The 21,515-nt window shown below is 33.0% G+C and overlaps 1 protein-coding gene across 1 annotated transcript in view; it reads left to right on the top strand.

Moving 5' to 3' along the window:
• The window catches only part of LOC148306887 (putative citrate synthase 2, mitochondrial), a 38,379-nt gene that overhangs the window by 7,390 nt on the left and 9,474 nt on the right, over positions 1-21,515 (top strand). The window lies entirely within an intron of this gene.

Below are 21,515 nucleotides of genomic sequence, written 5' to 3'. Positions count from 1 at the left end.
AGCAGTTACAGATTTCAGGAAAGACGGTGTTTTGCACAACAATTTTCATAGCGTCGTTAACTGTGGTGGAGTCTTACGTTTACGTAAATGTGGTGAATAAAAACAATCTCGTCAACCGATAAAATCAATAATGTCGAGTTATGTAAGCGTTGCACCTGCATTTCTCCACGAGTTGAATTGTTTAGTATCTTCAACTTATTTAATACTTATTTAAAGTAAAAACCATTTCATTTCAATCCAATTTATCAAGGGTTTTATTATGTGCCTACTCAAATTGTGGCTTAAATTATCCTACAGTATAAAATCATTCGTAAATCTCACATTGTTGGGATATTGGCATCAATTATTCCATTACATCACAGACTCTTCTGATGCTGATTTCTGAAAGTGGAACAAGTTCACTTAGCACCTATCTCATACAGTAATTGGTTTCATTCTTAGTTGTTTTTAATGTTTATATAATAGTAGAACGTCAATCACAGTAATGACCTGTATTGCAATTGTGGTATATTAAAGTTACATTAACGTGTAATATTATTATCTCACTATTTTCTTTACAATTATAGGCTATTTTCACTCAGGAGGAATATAGAACATACTCTATTATGTTGTCCATATAAATATGCTTATATCGCTCACTCCTTTCAAGAACGACACAAATAATAAAAAAAACTTGATTATTCAGGAGAACGTTTTTAAAGTTTAAAAATATAATACAATGTATTAAAAATAAATATCAAACCACTTATTGAACTGTTTACTGTGCAACAGATCTTTTAAGGTAAAACCTGGAGGTTCTTTCTTCATTTGAAAAATATTTAGTATATTTCAAAAAATAATTAAGCAATACCTTTTCTTCAAAATGCAAAAACAACACTTTCTGCCCTGTAGCGGGTAAATATTACGTTTAAAATATGCCACTTTCACTGGGATATGGTACATTTTCTGGGCATTCCGAAAACATGTACAACTGAAAATTGACCATTTTTTTTATATATGACGTCGGTTCTGAGATACAAAAGCGCTTGTTAAAATACTTCATATGAACAATTTACTATAATTCAGGCAATGTTGTTGCGCAATAGTGGACAGAATCGGCATAGTCAGAATTTAATTAATTGATAAATAATTAATTAATCGTGTTTGTTTTACAAAACTTAGTTCTTATCACCGATAGACTCGACCAGATGAGTTTTAATAGTATTTATATTCTTACTATTTTTTTTTTCTACAGTAGGTACTTATTACCTTGATTCCTTGATATGACGTTACTGATAACGCGATAAAAAAAGCTTTGAATTAATTAAGCAGAAAACACTAGGTAAATATTTGCGCAAAAAGATAATATAACGTAGGTACTCAAATTAATTGTTTTATTTTTACAAAAGTGTAAATGTAGCTCGAAAATAATGCCAATTGTTAGGTATTTTTTGGTTCGATTCTCGACGATGAAACTAGCAAAATATTATTTTATCGTTGAATATTTTTTGTGTAACAGTACCAATAGTACCAAGTGTTTAGCCTTGAAATCTTTATTCGTGTTCGCTTTGTACGTATACATGTATGTATAGGTAAATAAACATTATTCTGAAAGTTTACGCATACCTATATACCAATTACACAGTACAGTCATAATACGGTTCGTGTAATGAAATTATGGCGATTCACGATTTTAAGTATGCATTCATTATATATCTAGGTAGTTAGTTACCTACGTTTGTATCGTCGCTATGCTGTACTGTCGCATATCCGTTTTCATAACTTTCAAAGGAAGAGCGTTATTTTCCACATGTATTTTCGGTTATTGCAAATTATTTCAAACGAACTGTAAACCATGAGATCGGAAGAGGTCTTTTTATATTTAATTTGTCTGTATTCTTCAATATCGAGTTCTTCATCTATCAGACCACCAAAGAGAAGGATTGACAGCTAGGAATCGACATCGCAGGATGTCAATCCATAAAAAATATATCAATCGAAAAAAATTGCACTCCCTTAAAGAATCTTTAACATACTGTCCAAAATGTATCTGATACTTTTATGAATTATGACGTCAAATCATGTCAACCTATAAATATTTATGAGTTTTTCAATCTAATATTTATTTAATAATACCCTGGAATGGTCCCTGAAAGACAGGAGTAACATCTTGCCTTCGTGCTAATAACGATCAAAATAACACTGCGTCAATACGACGGAGTGTCCTATGCACCATTGGGTGCGGATAAGGGTTTGAAGAAGAAGATCCGGTATTTCTTGCTAGAGTATCGAAAGCCGATATATCGGATTTTAGTAAGGGTTTAAAAGAGGCCACAATGCCCCCACCAAGAAGAAGAAACAAAAATGAGAAACGTTTTATTACTTGATATGTCTTATTTTGAGAATGATAAACGCACGAGACGCAATGAAAACATCCACGATTAGCAAATCTGTCTGAAATTTGGAAATATCAGTTACTATATATCGTGGGCTAAAAACGTTACCTCGAAAATATGCAATTTTTGACTTAATGATGCATATTATTAAGTTTTAAACGTTCTATAAACTGGCAAAATACAATAAATAGTTTGAAATGTCATATATCTGTAGTTTTAAAAGTAAATTCAACTTTAGCGGGTAATTTATTCAGGCTAAAAGCTTTAAATGATAGGGATTATTCAAACAGGGATTTTAGAGTTAACGTATGTTGCCAGTATACCCACGATATATGTATATGTAGTTCTACAGGTACGCGACTGAGAAAGCGACGATATATGCAAAGGTGTGTGTATTTGTATTGTGTACTCGTGTAGACAGTTGTCATGTTTTATCGTTACACAATGTCTAATATTATCTTTTTGATATTAACAGTGTAATTATAAATAATATTTACTGTGTTACGGTTCCTACGTATTAATTGTATATTATTTATTTGTGATGGTCATATTGACACCAGTTTTATAATGAAACTTGGGATTTAACCTACAATTTTCACAATCTATCTTTATAAATAAATAGAATGCCATACAAATTCGCTCACCCGCCACTTACTATTCTTAGCGCTATTCTGGGTACAATTTTTTTCTTTCCATACTTTTCTGGGTCAAAAATACTGCTTTCAAATGCAATTAAAAAAAGTTTTTTGCCATATATGCTTTATCGCAAAACCTATTAAATAATAGTTTTTGCGATAAATAAAGCATTATAAATCTTTAGTAGAAATTTCCGTGAAAATCATAACATAATTTTTGTCATAAATATATTTTCTACAAAATAAACCTTTTTCGCATTTAAAAAATAATGATTCGCATCTCCCGCATATGTTGAATGAAATTAATGATAAACGTATGTGTGGAAAGTGATCAGGCAATGAATGAAATCAGTCAAAGATCATGGTATTTAAAAGATTTATTATTAGATTAAAACCAATATTTTTAGCTTTTCCACTTTTTTATTTGACCAGCGACCGGGTTTCGTCGTTACCGACATCATCAGACTGGTGAGAGGCTATACAAATTGTTATGTTATATATAACAATTTGTATAGCCTCTCACCAGTCTGATGATGTCGGTAACGACGAAACCCGGTCGCTGGTCAAATAAAAAAATGGAAAAGCTAAAAATATTGGTTTTAATCTAATAATAAATTAAAAATGCAATTCCATCACGAAGTGTCAGTGAATAATATAAATCTAGTATTTAAAAGAGATAAGAGATTAAACAGAATGCAAGACTATCGTTCATATCAAGGAACAGGGAGGTCAACATTAAATTGGGTTTTTTCGTTAAAAAAACCCAATTTAATGTTGACTCATTTACTGTGCGATTTAAGTTACAAATATATTGGCTAGATGGCAGCACCCTTGCAAAATGAAGTTGTGTGCACTCACCTTACAACAGCGGTCAAGATATTTTTGATTCTATATCATCATACTTAGCACAAATGAAAATATCATGGGAGTTATGTGTAGGAATTCGTACAGACGGTGCTCATCAACGGTAGGTTCATGGAAAGGATTTGTGACCTATGATTTTGTGAACCTTGGTTTGACAATTGGGATGAAGAAATGATAGTACCTATATCAAATATAAGACCTACTATCCCTGAAATTCGTAAAAGCCGACAAGCTCAGGTGTCACGTCAAATAATTTTCCCCGCAAAGAGTTTCATTGGAGTATTTATATATTATGTATATTTTTATTAATGTAATTTTTAACTTGTCAGTAATAAATTAATCAGTTTTATTTTCAATAAAAGTAATCTTTGCATGTTTTTTGGATCTTTGGTTTTGTTGTACCGCGAAATGATCAAAAGTGCTCCCTGACTTAAAACGAAAAAAGGTTCAGAATCGCTGGTTTAACGTTGAGCTAACATGCGTTTGCTAACGTAAACTCTTGTTTAATAGTCAACATCATAATAATTTTGTTACTACAGCCAGGCTAAACTCGTGAGGGTCGTGATTTCTTTTTAATTTTATGCTTTTATTATCTAAAAACTAAAATTAAAAACTATATTCACAGGTTTTTGTTCTAAAATATTTTTTTAGGCTAGGCGAGTGTGTATCACTCTTCACTGCCATAGACAGATCTTAATAGGCACAAAACCTGCTTTTTCTTATAATCTTTTTACGGAACTTCGTGGTCCTCCTCTTCATCTATGTACTGATATGAAGCTGTATATAAAAGCTGGCAATATAATAGTCTTATTATTACTACTACTACCATCACGCCGTCTCCCCGCAGGGGTAGGCAGATAGGATGGAACGCCGCACTTCTCTTCTGCCCTGACATACACTCTTCACATGCATACATCTAGTCATACATGTCCCTCGATTACGCAAACTTTTGACACCACCAGATTTCGGGTTCTGATTGATCTGATTGTGCCCAAGACTTTTTCGCTCTGTTCTCCGACTCGCATTCGCCACATATTTTTTAAGTCATTCTCTCGAGTCTTAAAATATTAAAACTACCTTTCGTTGTAGGCATTTTATGTAATAATAATAATAATAAAACCCTTATCCGCACCCCAATGGTGCATAGGGCACTGTGTCATATTAACGCAGTGTTATCTTGATCGTTTACACATGAAGGAAAGGTGATCAGCCCTCCGCTTCAGGTACCAATCCATGGTAATATTGAATAAATATGACAGTGAAAAAATCACTTATATTTATTTTACCCCCCTTGGGAATCGAACCCGGGACCTCCAGAACGGTAGCCGAGCGTGCTCACCATTACACTACGGAGGTGGACAAAATTTTAATGCAGAAATAAATAAATCTGCCTTCAATATTTGTAGATTTTCCATTTTATAACTTACAAAATACCATTGTTTAAAAGAATTACATTATTTATCTTATTATGATATAACTAAATCGTAAAGTCACCCGGTTTCGGAATTAAGTTGACAATATAATTATGATTTTCTTAAATAGTTATATTATGCAAAGTTTTTTGTTGTCAAAATTACTTTTAAGAGTGAATGCTGGGAACAAAGTGAATGGTGCACTGAAATCAGTTATAGCAAATAAAAACCTATCAGCGGAAGCTAAACTGGCAGTGCACAACGGAGTCCTGGTTCCAACTCTAATGTATGGAAGTGAAACATGGAGTTGGCAAATGAAGGATGAAAGTAGACTGAATGCAGTCGAAATTCGATCTCTCAGAAGAATGTGCGACAAAACGATGTATGATAGATGTGCGAATAGTGAAATAAGGAAGGAATGCAAAGCTGAGATAAGCATTATGGATAAAATTAAGAAAGGTGTGTTGAGATGGTTTGGACATGTAGAACGAATGAGTGTGGAAAGAACGGTAAAACAAATTTATGAGGCGAATGTTAGTAGGAAAAGAAGCAGAGGAAGACCGAAAAAAACATGGCACGATCAGGTATGCCAAATACTTGAATGTGGTCAGGTTAGAAGTCGTAACAATCGTCGGGTATGTATGAGGAGATGCATGAACGTGGAAGAGGCGAAGAATGTTTGCAAGGACAGAGTGGTGTGGCGCTCTATTCTCTCTGCCTACCCCTGCGGGGAAGCGGCGTGATGGTTAGTTAGTTAGTTAGTTTTTTCAAATGAATATCTTTTGGAAATCTGTTATTCAATATCGATACCTAAGCTTTATTTTTGTTCAGAATTGCTTGTTCAATAAACATAGGGAAAAAAACATACACAAAAAATATCGGATTTCGGATTTTCCTTATTTCGTGAAGTACGGGCCAACGTTTCCTCAAGGCCAATGTTCATTTAGCTCCGAACTGGTAAAACGGCAACAATGTAAGAAGAATGTCTTAAGTATGGTAATAAAATTACAAGTTTTAAGATGTTTTTCGAGAAGTTTTTATGCCTCAAAAGCTCATCTTGATCCCCTCTATTGTCGACCCCTGCCATGGTGATCTAACCGTCGAGGACAAAAACAAACCTATTCATACAGATCGTTAAACCATAAAATAGTAAGTAAAAAAGCCATCTTAGCTTTCTTGACTAGTGCAAAGTTAAAACACCGAGAGGGCTAAGAAGTGTAAGTTAAAATTATAAAACTATCGTAAAATTAATAATATTACCTGTGCTACAATATGTAGTTTTATTATTTTTAATAATAAAACTACATATTGTAATGGACACACACAAAATGTGGTAATATTACAACATTTTGAGTGTGTCCAAATACTTGTTCACAAAATCTGGATTATCTCCAATTACAGGAGTTATTTTCATATTATTTTTTGACATCTCATCAAAGATGAAGAAGAATATGGAAGTCTGGGCATTTACGGGGCTGACGACCGTCATAGGCTGGTTTAAGTGATCACTTTACACACGTGTAACATTCACCAAATCTCCACATTATTTACAATTACACTACTCAAATTCTTGGATGTTCTATATATATATATATATATATATATATATATATATATATATATATATATATATATATATATATATATATATATATATATATATATATATATATATATATATATATATATATATATATATATATATATATATATATATATATATATATATATATATATATATGAACCTATTTTTAAACATTGTTCTTGAATCACTAGAACTTCACTAGAGACATCTATTGGTGAGATGAAAAGAAGCTTTTTATTGAGCAGTTTTTTTTTATTATTATGTTACTGTGCACTTTTTAGCACAGGTATAACGTTCGATAATTTAATATTTTATTATTATTATTCGTTACTACAAATATGTAATCACAAACAATTATTAAACTTTTTTGACGTCTCAACATAGATGAAGAAGAATATGGAAGTCTGAGCATTTACGTGGTTCACGACCGTCTTATGCTTGGTTAAGTGATCACTTTACACACGTGTAACATTCACCAATTCTAACAAATTCTCGGAACTTCTAGATATATTGATTAAACTCGAAAAATGGTGTTTGAATTCACTTAAACTTTACTAGATACATATATAAGCTTTTTATTGAGCAGAAACAGTTTCACTTGTATGTGAGTTTTGAATCCTGGAGTACATTCACCTACGAAAAATAATCTCCAAAAATAATTGGAGATAATCCAGATTTGTGAACAAGTATTTGGACACACTCAAAATGTAAATTAAGAAATCAAATCACAGCGAAACTAAACTACATTAATTAAATAAATAAATTATAAAAATAATGAAAATAATTGGCGCTTGACGTCAGAAACTGCTAAAAAGCATGCGAACCAGAAAACACTACCGACCTGCCGATAAATGTAGAACGCGACGAGTACCGGGGTGACGACCAGACGTCGGACTCCACACAACACCTTAGGTCAGCGGCACATCGCTCACTCCTTTCAACAACGTCATATTATATTTAAAAAAACTTGATTTTTCAGGAGATCGTTTTTAAAGTTTGAAAATATAATACAATGTATTAAAAATAAATATCAAGCCACTCATTGAACTTTTTACTGTGCAACAGATCTTTTTAGGTATAACCTAACTGTTTTTTTCTCCATTTGAAAAATATTTATAATATATAAAAAAGAAATACTTAAACAATAAATTTTCTTCAAAATGCAAAAACAACACTTTCTGCCCTGTAGCGGGTAAATATTAAGTTAAAAATTTGCCACTTTTGATGGGATATAGTACATTTTTTTAACATTCTGAAAACATGCACAACTTAAAATTGACCATTTTCGATATATGACGTTGTTGAAAGGAGTGAGCGACATGTGGATACTGAACCCATTGTACGACCTGGAACAAAGGAGGGCATAAGATCGCATTATCTCATTCGCCGGAAATACGACATGTCCCATCATCTGATTCCTCCATCAAAGGTAACATATATCGGATCTCCGTCACCCGTCTGGACACTTACACCCCTTTAAAATTGACATTTCAAGTGCCAGAGTCAGTGGGCTGCATCCTATTATTCTAAAGGTGGGGACTGACCGGAACCATTTGGTCGTAACATAACACGTTACGATGCGAGCATTCAGGCAGTCAGTACAGCCGAGCGCTCCATCCATAGTTTCGGATGCTCGCTGATGCTCGCCGCGAGCGATGTTACGACATTACGTTACGACGAAATGCTTCGGTCAGTCTCCACCTAAAAGTGGAGGTGGTAGTGGTCTTTTAGTAACTTTTCGTTTTTATTTGGTCGCCACATAAGAATGCAAAACTAACAATTAAGAAATCATTTTTGTTATATGTAAGCATGTAAATGTAGTAGTAAAATCACGCGTTTCGATTGGCTGCTCGTCTGTTTGTAAACAGTGACCATGTCTGTAAGTTTCGAAGTTATTACTTTGTCTAGACAAGCCAAGGAAGTCGTGTTAAATGTTTAAAAATACATTCAGAATAAACGTGAAGCGTTGATGAAGGTAATTAGTATATGTTAATATTCATTTAATTAACGATTTAAACCACATTTATTTGACATTTCAAACTACTTGGTATATTTTGGCAGTTTATAGAACGTTGAAAACTTAATAATATACATCTTGAAGTCGAAACTGCATATTTTCGAGTTAACGTTTTTTGCCAGTACACCCTCGATATATATATATACTTAACCCACTATATCTCAAAACACGTAAACTCCCGAATTGACGCATCTGACGATACAGTGGGTGGATTTCGTAATAAGTTGATAGTGAGTTCGTACATTCGTAGTGGCCAGCAGCGGTCTTGACTAGATAAACACTTCTGTTAAAGGCGTTGGAGGTATATGTTATGTGTATTTAAAATTCGCCCAGTTTTGAAAATGAATATTGTTTTTAGACGTCATAATCATCAATATTATTGATGTTGACTGGTTAAAAAACGGGTCCAATGGAGTTTTATCACTCGGGAGGAATGTCTAATTTAACATACTCAACCTATGAATGATTGTGTAAGACTCGTTTTGTGATTATAACAGCCTATATAATCAATATTTTCATTCATCATTTTCTTTTGGAAAATTCGCCTTCGGAAAAACGTTATATTCGTAAGTTGGCAATGAATGACGTCACAGAAACGATGGAGTTATTTTAATTTCTGTATCATTGCTTAATTATTGGCGGCTCTATTTGTTGATGTCTATGGTCCACCCTCCCACCCCCCTCCCCTCATATTTGTATAACACAAATGGTAATGTAGTGGTAAACAAACAATCCACACTACGGCTTTTACGGCTCCATAAACCATCGACAATAAACCATATGACGTCATAAAATGTTCGATGGCGGAAATTTGATGACGTATGCGAACGCACGTTTTTCCTTTTATTCAAATATCTAATGTTTTAACCTTAATATCTCCCTTAGTTCTCTACAGATTTCAATGTGATTTTTCTCTTGTGATTTTTCATATTAATTTGTTAGCCAATAAACCAACATACTTACGTTAGGTTACGTGTTCGGGAAAAACTTTGAACTTGGCCACTACTTGTAAAACCGGTATCTTCATTAATTCAAACAGGTTTTGTATTACGAAAAACATCAGTTGAACAGTTAATTCTGTCATTTTTATTTACTTTATAGTTGAAGGGATGTTTATAGGCACTATATGGGAACGAAAAACTAATAAATTCGGTAATTTTACAGTTGGTGTATGTATGTTATCGTTACAGAGGTATCACGATTATCTACAGCAGTGGTTCTGAACCTTTTTGAACTCAGGGAGCACTTTTGATAGTAAGGATTCGCGGTTCACCAAAACTAAAGATCCAAAAACACAAACAAAGATTACTTTTATTAAAAATAAAACTGATTGTTGTATTACAGATAAGTTAAAAATTACATTGATTAAAAAAATACATTAAAACATTAATACTCCAATGAAATTCTTTGCGGGGAAAATTATTTAATGTGACACCTGAGCTTGTCGGCGGTATACCAAAACTCAATTTCCAAAAAACATACAAAGATAACTTTAATTCAAAATAAAACTAATTATTTTATTAGAGACAAGTTAACAATTACATTAATTAAAAAATATCTCAAATGATTTTTTTTTCAGAATTTTCGGCTTTTACGAATTTCAGCGATATTAGGTTTAATATTTTATATAGCTACTATTATTTCTTTATCCGAATTGCTAAGCCAAGGTTCACAAATCAAGGGTCACAAAACCTTTCAATGAACCTACCATCGTTGGCGCACCGTCTCTACAAATTCGTACACATAACTCCCATGATATTTTCATTTGTGCTAAGTATGATGATATAGAATCAAAGATATCTTGACCGCTGTTGTGAGGTGAGCGCAAATAACTTCACTTTGCACGGTGCTGCCATCTGGCCGTTATATTTACAACTTAAATCGCAGAGTAAAAGAGCCAGGGCGTGTGCCGATGCGCTGTGTGTTTTACCAATTTATTAATGTTTAAATATTTATAAGGAATGGAGAACGGAGAAACTGCAGTGTTCTCACAAACTTCATAACGACTGCGACAATGATGGAAATAATAGGATATTCTGAAAGCGGTGAATCCTTCCTTGTTTTAATCGGGCGTTCGTACGATATGAACTCATCCTATTTTCAAAATTTAACTCATCTACGATATGTTAGATAAAATAAGGAAATGTTTGGAATTTATTTATAAAAGGCGCAGAAGTTAAAATATATTTATGTTTTTTGTTTTTAAATCTCTCTACTTTCTAGCGTTTAATATTCGCATATATTTTAAGAAACCAATTATGTGCGAAAGTCGAGGACTGCCTGTATATTTATGTCTCGATACCCACCAGCATGACATTGAATTGATAATTTTGTGTATCGGTACTTTACTTACATAATCAGGCCTTTTGAAGCAGTCGGCCTCGCCTAGTAGCTAGTTTGAAACATTGATGTACAAGACCTTCTACAGTTCTAACTATTAAAAGATCTTGGCTTAAATAAATCATCGGTCTTTAGTATATGTAACGTAAAGCTTTTTTTTGTAAGCAGATTATAAAGATGATATAAAGGTTGTCTTACAGAATATATGTACATTGGCGGGCTTATTGCTGAGACACAATATCTGTCAACCAAGCAAAAACATTAGTATATAACACTGTTCAAAAGTTTGAGCCTTAAGGTGGAGACTGACCGGAGCATTTCGTCGTAACATAACGTCGTAACATCGCTCGCAGCGAGCATCACCGAGCATTCGAAACTATGAATGGAGCGCTCGGCTCGGTGTACTGACTGCCTGAATGCTCGCATCGTAACGTTACGTTACGACGAAATGCTCCAGTCAGTCTCCACCTTTATACAGCCGTTTGTAATTAGAGTGCAGAAAGTTAAAAATGTACGGTCAAAAACCAAATAATATTTTTCGGGTACAACACAGTTTATATATAATTGAGATAAATGCTGGTATTTCCCTCGCTTGTTATTTTTAAAATAATTTAATTGCTTATTGAGTCTTATCCAGATAAGTGACTCGTGGGGATTCTTCCTAACTCGTTATTGAATAGTTACTATTACATTAAAAGGTCAGCTTATTTGACCCCTGATATCATATGTGTGAAACGTCTACCCAGAGATAGCATCGAAACCGCCGCCAATTGATTTGTATTTGACCGCATGTCAACGGTCAAATACTATCAATTTGTACGTGTGATTTCACGCAACCCGTTTGACAACTCGAATCAAGGGGCAATGTCAAACGTGCAATGACTCGTGAAGACTTTCTCTCGCTTGAGTAATCATTGTGCGTTACTGTAAAGTAAACTACGCGCGTAATACAGGTGTGTCTGCACTACCTACCCATAAAAATATGTATTTTGCATATAAATATGCATTATTTTAAGGAAATTGGGAACAGGATAAACTAGTGTGGGCCAATCAGGAACATCTCAACATTTGCTTATTGCTGGGAGAAAACCACGTAAAACTCCTTAGGATAAGCCGGACTGTTGACTGTCGTCAACATCCTTCCGGTCCACTAGAAGAGGGTTCGGCATTTTGTGTCCTACCTTGGTTTATGGTACCAATGTCCTTCGCTATTTTTATCATAACATTTGCTTGTTGCTGGGAGAAAACCACGTTGCACTCCTCAGGAGAAGCCGGACTGTTGACTGTCGTCAACATCCTTCCGTTCCACTAGAAGAGGGTTCGGCATTTTGAGTCCTACCTTGGTTTATGGTACCAATGTCCTTCGCTATTTTCATCATATATGATAAAAATAGCGGACTCGTGAGAGTTCCTCACCCAGACTCCTGAAACGCGTCTCCAGCTGTTGTCTTTGAAAGCTGAATCAACAAGTGAGGGACATCTTGACGTGTCTCATCATCACACGTACTGCGTAATACAGGTGTGTCTGTATTTGCTACCCAAATATTATACATATTGTACAATACGAATATAAACCTATAAGTTTAAAAATATCCCTAAGGAGGGTAAGGTGTTACCTTACCCTCCTTAGGGATTACCGAAACTAATCGTACGAGTAGATGTATTAGAAATGAATAGTTAAAAAGCAGACTTTTTATGTTACATGTATATTTAAATATTGTTTTTTCGACTTGCTTAGAAATCAGCAAATTTTCTCAAAAGGATATGTATCACGACCGGATAAAAAGGACGTATTATGAAAGTATAAATAATAATATCGAACTTACGCTGTCTTACCGTCCCTATTTTCGACTTAGTAAGCGACGAGCCTAGAGAGTTATTCACTGAATCTATTTCGAGAAGCAGAACCCGTGTGCCATGTGTACTGAATGTCAAGTCAGTTCTTTGGTAGCTATTTCTAGGACAATGCGATAACGTCTTCGCAATTGAATGCGATCACAAATCACTTTTTGATCGAGACACTGGCTGAAGGTGTGGCAAGATGGACTGATGCATGACAAGTAGTTGAGCGTTTAGCGATGCACTTAGCCTTAGAGCGCTTGTGCACTACACGGAATTTACAGTCCAGCAATCCGGTTAGCACGAAAAAAACGGATGATTGGCTTATGCACCTGTCTGTCTTTCTCTAGATCGATGCGCGTGAACTCGATCACGCTAAACTGTCGTAGTCGCTTTTATTTGAGAAAACCGGACTGCCGGACAGTAAAATTCCGCGTAGTGCACAAGCGCCCTTATTGTCACTAAGATATTATTACCAAATCAAGTCTGATCAAAGTTCCCTTCGTTTTAATTATACCTTATTACGCGAGTGATTTTCAGAAACTTGATACATGTATAACATAGTATATTATGTAACGTCAAACACGATATAATATTTACGACCGAAATATTGGGATGTTTTTATGTTAGAACTTAAGTGTGATCAGTCGCACTTAAGTGATCACTTTTTTGCAGTAGTTGAGCATCCACACATTTTTGAAACTTTTATTTACTCAAGTATTCATATGCAAGTTAGAAATATTTTCCTATAGCGATTTTCTTGTATGATAAATGAATACTGGAGCTCCTTTCTTATTATATGCGACATTATTTCCAAATTATCAATACGCCAGATTATTTTTATGTAGTTGCTTCTTGTTTTGACCAGTTTATTGCTATAATTTGAATTTATTCAAACCTTTTTATATACGCAATTACTTTGTTTATCTCCTTCAATGATATTATCATAAAAAACTTTTACAGATATATGAAATAGGATAATTATAATCTCTACCAGCCTCCCTATTTTGAATGTAGATAAGTCATGTGCCGATAAAATTATGACCAGTTTTTGTACCCAGGGCTAACTGTTAAGCCGTTAATAACGCAACCATTTTAATTACTGTTTTTAGATGAGTATATAAAGATGGGTAAGGTTTTAAAAATAACTTATATCTTAGTTATATGTACTCGTACATATATCGTACATAAATATTAAAAGTGATACTATTTTTTGACATCTCATCAAGATGAAGAAGAATTTGGAAGTATATATTCTGAATATTCTTCTTCATCTTGATGAGATGTCAAAAAATAATATGAAAATAACTTCTGTAATTGGAGATAATCCAGATTTTGTGAACAAGTATTTGGACATACTCAAAATGTTATGTATTGAGAGTGATCATGAAAATTCTCAGTTAACCTGACATTCGTTAAGCGGAACTGACATTTATTTTATTTCTTACATATTAACATTTTGAACCTGATTTTTAATCCTTTTGTTTACGCTAAAAAATATGTTACCAACAAAAACGATAATGTGTATTTCATTATCTGTTATTAATTAAATTGTCTGGCCCTTAACCCATCTGCTTTTATGTATTATGGTAATCTTATTACATATTTTATGTAACTATCCGAGCCCAGAGATTATTGGGTAACTAATGTACATATTAGCATCATGTCGCCTCCTGTAATGAACGATTGCCATTTTCAACTTGTCACGGACAACGAATGAATTTCGAGGTAAGTGAAAATCGATAACTGTAATGTGTGCAGCACTTTCTTTGTGATTTTCCATTTACAACATACAAAATAATATTATTATCTTATTATTACCAAATTAGACTTTCAACCGGTTTCTAAGCAACCACTATCTTCGTTAAAATATATGTACAATATATTGACAACATTTTGATTGTGTCCAAATACTATTTGGACAAAATGTTGTAAATAAATTATCTGGTCAAATTATAAGCTTAATAATAAAAATGAAAATGGTATTTTCTGGCGTCTCTCATGTTGAAAGTCTAATTTCTAGTCACATGAGAGACGCCAGAAAATACCATTTTCATTTTTATTATTAAGCTTATAATTTGACCAGATAATTTATTTACAACATTTTGAGTGTGTCCAAATACTATTTGGACACACTCAAAATGTTGTAAATAAATTATCTGGTCAAATTATAAGCTTAATAATAAAAATGAAAATGGTATTTTCTGGCGTCTCTCATGTGTGTGATTATAATCCAGGATTCGGATCTCACATACTAATATAAGAGTTTCTGCTTAATAAAAAGCTTCTTTACATCTCACCAATAGATGTCTCTAGTGAAGTTCTAGTGATTCAAGAACAAGGTTTCTAAATTGGTTCATATATATAGAACTTCCAAGAATTTGAGTAGTGTGGTTGTCAATAATGGGTAGAATTGGTGAATGTTACACGTTTGTAAAGTGATCAGTTAAACCAGCCTATGACGGTCGTAAGCCCCGTAAATGCCCAGACTTCCATATTCTTCTTCATCTTTGATGAGATGTCAAAAAATAATACAATATATTGATTACGTCTTAAGAAAGCTGTTTTCTTTAAAACTAGGTAATTTTGTAATTTATTGATAGTTTCATTGACAGTCCTGGGGGTATAGTTTCACATCCTCTATATATCAGTGGTTCTTAACCGTTGCTCCGCGAGCTTGTTGCAAGTTCTCCGCGTAATTATGAAAACCAAAATGTAATGTTGACTCATTTACTGTGCGATTTGAGTTGCAAATATAATGGCTAGATGGCAGCACCCTTGCAAAGTTAAGTTGTGTGCGAACACTTTACAACAGCGGTCAAGATATCTTTGATTCTATATCATCATACTTAGAACAATTGAAAATATCACGGGAGTTATGTGTGGGAATTTGTACAGACGGTGCTCCATCAACGGTCATCATTGAAAGGACGTGTGACCCTAGATTTGTGAACCTTGGCTTAGCAATTTGGATGAAGAAATGAGAGTAGCTTTATCAAATATTAGACCTAATATCGCTGAAATTCGTAAACGCCAACTAGCTGGAAAAAAATCATTTGAGTATTTATGCTTTTACGTATTTTTTTTTAAAGTAATGTAATTTTTAACTTGTCTCTAATAAAATAATCAGTTTTGTTTTTAATTAAAGTTATCTTTGTATGTTTTTTGGAACTTGAGTTTTGGTGTACCGCGAATTTTCCTTATGATCAAAAGTGCTCGCTAACTTCAAGAAGGTTCAGAACCACTGCTCTATATACTTATGAATATGTATGTAGATGACAGTTTGCATTATTCTCACTATTTACACTTATTCAAAAACGGACTGTAGGAAAATCGGAATAAATCCGGGATTATTTATGTCATAAGGGACGATTTTGCTTGCAACGAATGCCGCTTCTATTGATATTTATTCTAATACAAGCACATATACAGATACATCATAATACTCGTACTAAAATGCATGTACGCCATCCATTGAGATAAGTATTTCCATTTTTATAACGTCATGGTCGTTTCACAAAACACGCACAGTTTTCTGTAATGTCATGAAATGATTATGACAATGGACCTTACGAACTCAATGTCAATGGTACGCAATGTTGCGTCACAGATGACCACTCAAGGTGATGCTTCAAATTAAACACTTATTTCTATACAAAATTGTACACTTACTTAAAAATTATCCGTTGGATAAAAAAAATACATAAAATGAAACGTAACAAAACATATACGCGTTTAGGTGAATATTCACAAAAACAAAGAATGCATCTAGTAAATTTCCATAAACAAAGACACTGAATGTGAAAGGGATAAACAGGATTTAGTCAGCTTGAAGCACACTAATTCCTATAAATAAATTGTTGATGTAGAAAAATGCATATTTTATTTGTTTTTCTTCCTCTTCTGAACGTCTCAATAAATTGTACCTATTTAAATTAATGCACGTTTTATCTAGTGCCTAAGTAAAAATTAAATTTTCTCCAACCGAATATCTTTATTAAAAATGAAATTTCTCTATAAAAACACTTCTTGAATGTTTTTCGCAGATACTTTGTGGCATACATTTTATAAACTTTATAAAATAAAATTGCCTTTTTAACCACCTTTTTATGAGTACATTTTTTTCTCCAACCAGTTTCGACAAGAGCCTTGTCAACATCAGTACATGTTTAACCCTGATAATGACAAGGTTCTTGTCAAACCCATGATTATAAACAGTTACGTCCCTTTTTTTTCAAACTATGATTATATCACTTGTTTTTTAATATTTTTTTAGTAATAGTTGTTATGTTGGTATTTTTCATTGATATACATAGATTTTACGATAATGTAAGCGACCACAATTTCGCTGATAACGGTAGCCGCGCTAAGCTCTTCATCCACAATGAATAATCTATTCTGCGAAATTATCAACTCACAATAAAGATTGAACGCTATTATTTTGAACAACGTTAACGCGTCCTTCAATATAGTAAGCAAAAAGGAGCATATTCTTAGAAGTAAAATAAATTGGAAATGAATACGAGTTTTCATCACATTAATTTACTGCGTCGAATGTACCTAGTCAGTCTCTCAAAAAAAAATATCTGCTAACATTCAAACAATTCCCTCACTCCTCTGAAAAACGTCATAAATAAAAAAACCTTGATTTTTCAGGAGAACGTTTTAAAAGTTTAAAAATATAATACAATATATTGAAAATAAATATCAAGCCACTCACTGAACTTTTTACTGTGCAACGGATCTTTTTAAGTAAAACCTGAAGGTTTTACTCCATTTGAAAAATATTTAGTTTATTTAAAAAAATAATTAAGCAATACCTTTTCTTCAAAATGCAAAAACAACGCTTTCTGCCCTGTAGCGGGTAAATATTAAGTTAAAAATATGCCTCTTTTGCTGGGATACATTTTCTGGGCATTCCGAAAACATGCACAACTGAAAATTGACGATTTTTGATTTATGACGTTCTTGAAAGGAGTGAGCGAATTGTGACGTGTAGCAACAGAAATGGCGCCATTTTACTCGATTCTACAACGACACACGCGCCATCTTGCAGTATTTCACCACAAAATCAATTCTGTCCATGTTTCTCCCGATGTAAACAGTATTTTCCCACATTTTGACGCATTTAACTTGTTTTAAAAAAGGTAACTACGTCATCGTTGCACGAAATGAGCGATACATAACTACCTTCGTTAGTTAAATATTCAATTTGTAAGATGATTTTTTAAAATGTTTTAGACCGTTATACGTATCTTTGTCATCTAGCCCTATCATGATTATTAGCTATCCGGTCATCCATCATTATCCCAAATCGTTTTAATCTGTTATGTTTTCCCAAATCATTTTCTTATCATTGACATATTGGACTTACTTGATACCTATGTTTGATTTATGATTCTGAGGATTGGTTTCATGCATTTGCTTCATAAATACATGATAAGTATTATTAAATAAACCCCTCTTTTAGTCAAGTAGCGTCGGTAATCGTAGCCATTTTAGTTTAATTCACGCGTTTGCGGTAAGTTTATATTATATTTGTGATTCTCAAGAAATAGCGCCGAAGGCACGATAAATCGAAATCACAAATATGCATTTCGTCTTATTAAGTTTTCCTCTCGAACTAGCGCATAACGATTAAGCATAAATATGTTTTTTTTAAATTCGAGCACCCTTTACAAAACACGATATCAATAAAATTATTGTGTTTAACGTCGTGAAGTGAATTAGAATGAATTTTTCTCAAGATAAGATGGGTGCTTAGTAGGAATAATAATTCGGATAACTTAAATAAATCCTATCTCAAAGGCGTTTGAGGTTGAACCCAAATTTTCCCGATTCAAGTTCCAAATCAAGGATACCGGATGTACGAAGTCTTTACGAACATACCAGCACACGTTCGATTTTTTCCCGAACGGTAAGTAAACGTTCGGGACCATGACCTCGAATGCAAAAACTGATTGAGGAAACAATACAATGAATTTAAGCCCGACCATATATTTCTTATTCAATTCTTCAATTTGAAAGTACAATTACAATTTTTTCTATTTCTTAGAGCACAATAAATAATGAAAAATATTCAAAGCAAAAAAGAAGGAAATAAAAGTATGTAATTATAATTTCCTAAGTCATTTGTGGTCTTTTTATAAAATCAGGGGTAATTTTGATATAATTTTGTATAAAACCCCAAATGAAGGGGATTTTTGACATTTGTGCTTTAAATCAATTGGACTTAGAATTCGATGTGTTATGTAATAAGTAATTACGTTACATAACTCAATAGAAGTCTGTACCTACTCTTAACCACGTATTTAGCAGTAACTTTTGTTTGTAGTTGCATTTTCGGGCATTGTGCCAATACCAAAACGCACCCAGATCTCTAATCATATACAGACACAGTGGTCACCAACCAACGACGTTTTCAGTCATTTATTTATAAGTACAAACTCGCAAGTAAAATGGAAAACACATCCATACATCTAGTCATACATGCCCTCCGATTACGCAGACTTTTGACACCGCCAGATTTTAGGTTCTGATTGATCTGATCGTACCAAGTCTTTTTCGGTCGTCCTCGTTCTGTTTTCCCTCTCACATTTGCCACATATATTTTCTTAGTCATCTTGTTATCCATTCGCTCCACATGTATATTAATATATATATATATATATATATATATATATATATATATATATATATATATATATATATATATATATATATATATATATAATATATATATAAATATTAACCGGGTTTCGTTGTTACCGACAGACCAATCTGATGATGACATTTACAAAGTATCAGAGTAAGAACCAGGTCAAATAAAATAAAAGTGGAAAAAAAATATGTACCTGTTTTATTATAAAAAAATAAACTGCATTTCCACTGAGAAATATCATGAAACTTCCATCCTCTGCCTACCCCTTAAGCAAGTGGTGTGATAGTATTAGTAGCAGTAGTAGTAGTAATAGTATTAGTAATAATAGTAGTAATAATAATAATATTTACTACACAGAATCATCTAAATGTCTAGTACTTTGAACTTATTATCTTACTATAATAAGTGCTATCTGGTAATTACCAATAATTTTTATTGAGCAATTTGTTTCATCACATTTTTTATCTTTCTCATAATATATTATTCATTGTTTTATATTTAAATGAATCGCCCTGTACTAATAATAATTAATTTTTTCCCTGCGCTAATAATTCGATGTTGATAAAAAAAATTATATCATTCAATTCAATACTCGTCGAATTTACAACTGATATATTTTTAAATCACCGCCATAAATATAAAAAGAAATATATCTTTAGGGCTTTGATGCCAATAAAATAATATCACCAAGAAATGCATCAAGGATTATCAATTTTGATATTCGATGGATAAATGATTTTAGAGTCGTAAATAGTAATGTTACTTCAATTGGAGAAAAAATATTTATTTATTAGAGTTTTAAAATTATATATTTTACCTTAATAACGTACTTACGTTGCATATAATATACAAAAAACAGCATCTTCTCTTCATTAATTTACAGAAGATAATTGATAAATTATATTTTCTCTACAATGTCGGTTACTATGAAAAACGAAATTAGATCGCTGATGAATACTCGTAAATAGTACTTTTTATTTAATTGGCATTTACCTTGTCAAATTTCATAATCTATTATTGTTAACACAAATCATTTTACCATGTATGATTGTGCTGAATTTATTTATTTACCGAAAAAAAAACAGAAATTGTAAATCGTGTTTTGATTTTATTGACGAGTGGAAAAAGTATTTTTTATTTTCAAGGGACTCATGTACAGTACTGTGTCCTGAATATGCAACTGTATTTGTACATGGGTTGAGTTGAGTATTAACTCTGTCCACTTATGTCACCAATACATAATATGGCTCCAGAGCTGTGCATTCCAGACAAATTGGTTGATAGACATCGGTCGCACTTTGATCCGCTACAACTGCTATGCGTGAAGTGATCTTACCAGCTCATGGCTAGTGCACTAAATTTGGCAAGCATGCCTTTGCTGTTGCGGGCCCGATGTGATAGAATGCTCTACAACCAGTAGTTAGAAAGAGTGAGAGTGAGATTTGTTTTCTAAATCATTTCCACTATCTTCTTTTCCCGAATTAAACCACAGTGAAGCGTCCCAGAGATAGTATTTTACAAAAATAGCTGTATATAATTAACAAAATTTATTATTATTATTATTACATTTATGCAACCCTCAGTGCACTAGGCATTGACATTTTCTTTTTTATGACATGTCTTCTCCATTTTCTTTCTCATATAGCTGTAATAGCCTTCACCCTAAGCTATTACATCAATTGCATCCTCAAATATACTTTACTTTTACACTTAAGAATCAATAGCGCGGGACTTACGACCTCGCTTTCCTATAATTGACAGTCGAGTATACACCGTGTAGACCCAAT

Source organism: Brachycentrus maculatus, unplaced genomic scaffold (assembly GCF_059751285.1).
Source record: "Brachycentrus maculatus isolate JH-2025_06_01 unplaced genomic scaffold, ASM5975128v1 h1tg000221l, whole genome shotgun sequence".
Taxonomy (NCBI): domain Eukaryota; kingdom Metazoa; phylum Arthropoda; class Insecta; order Trichoptera; family Brachycentridae; genus Brachycentrus; species Brachycentrus maculatus.
This window is presented reverse-complemented; position numbering and strand designations above follow the sequence as displayed.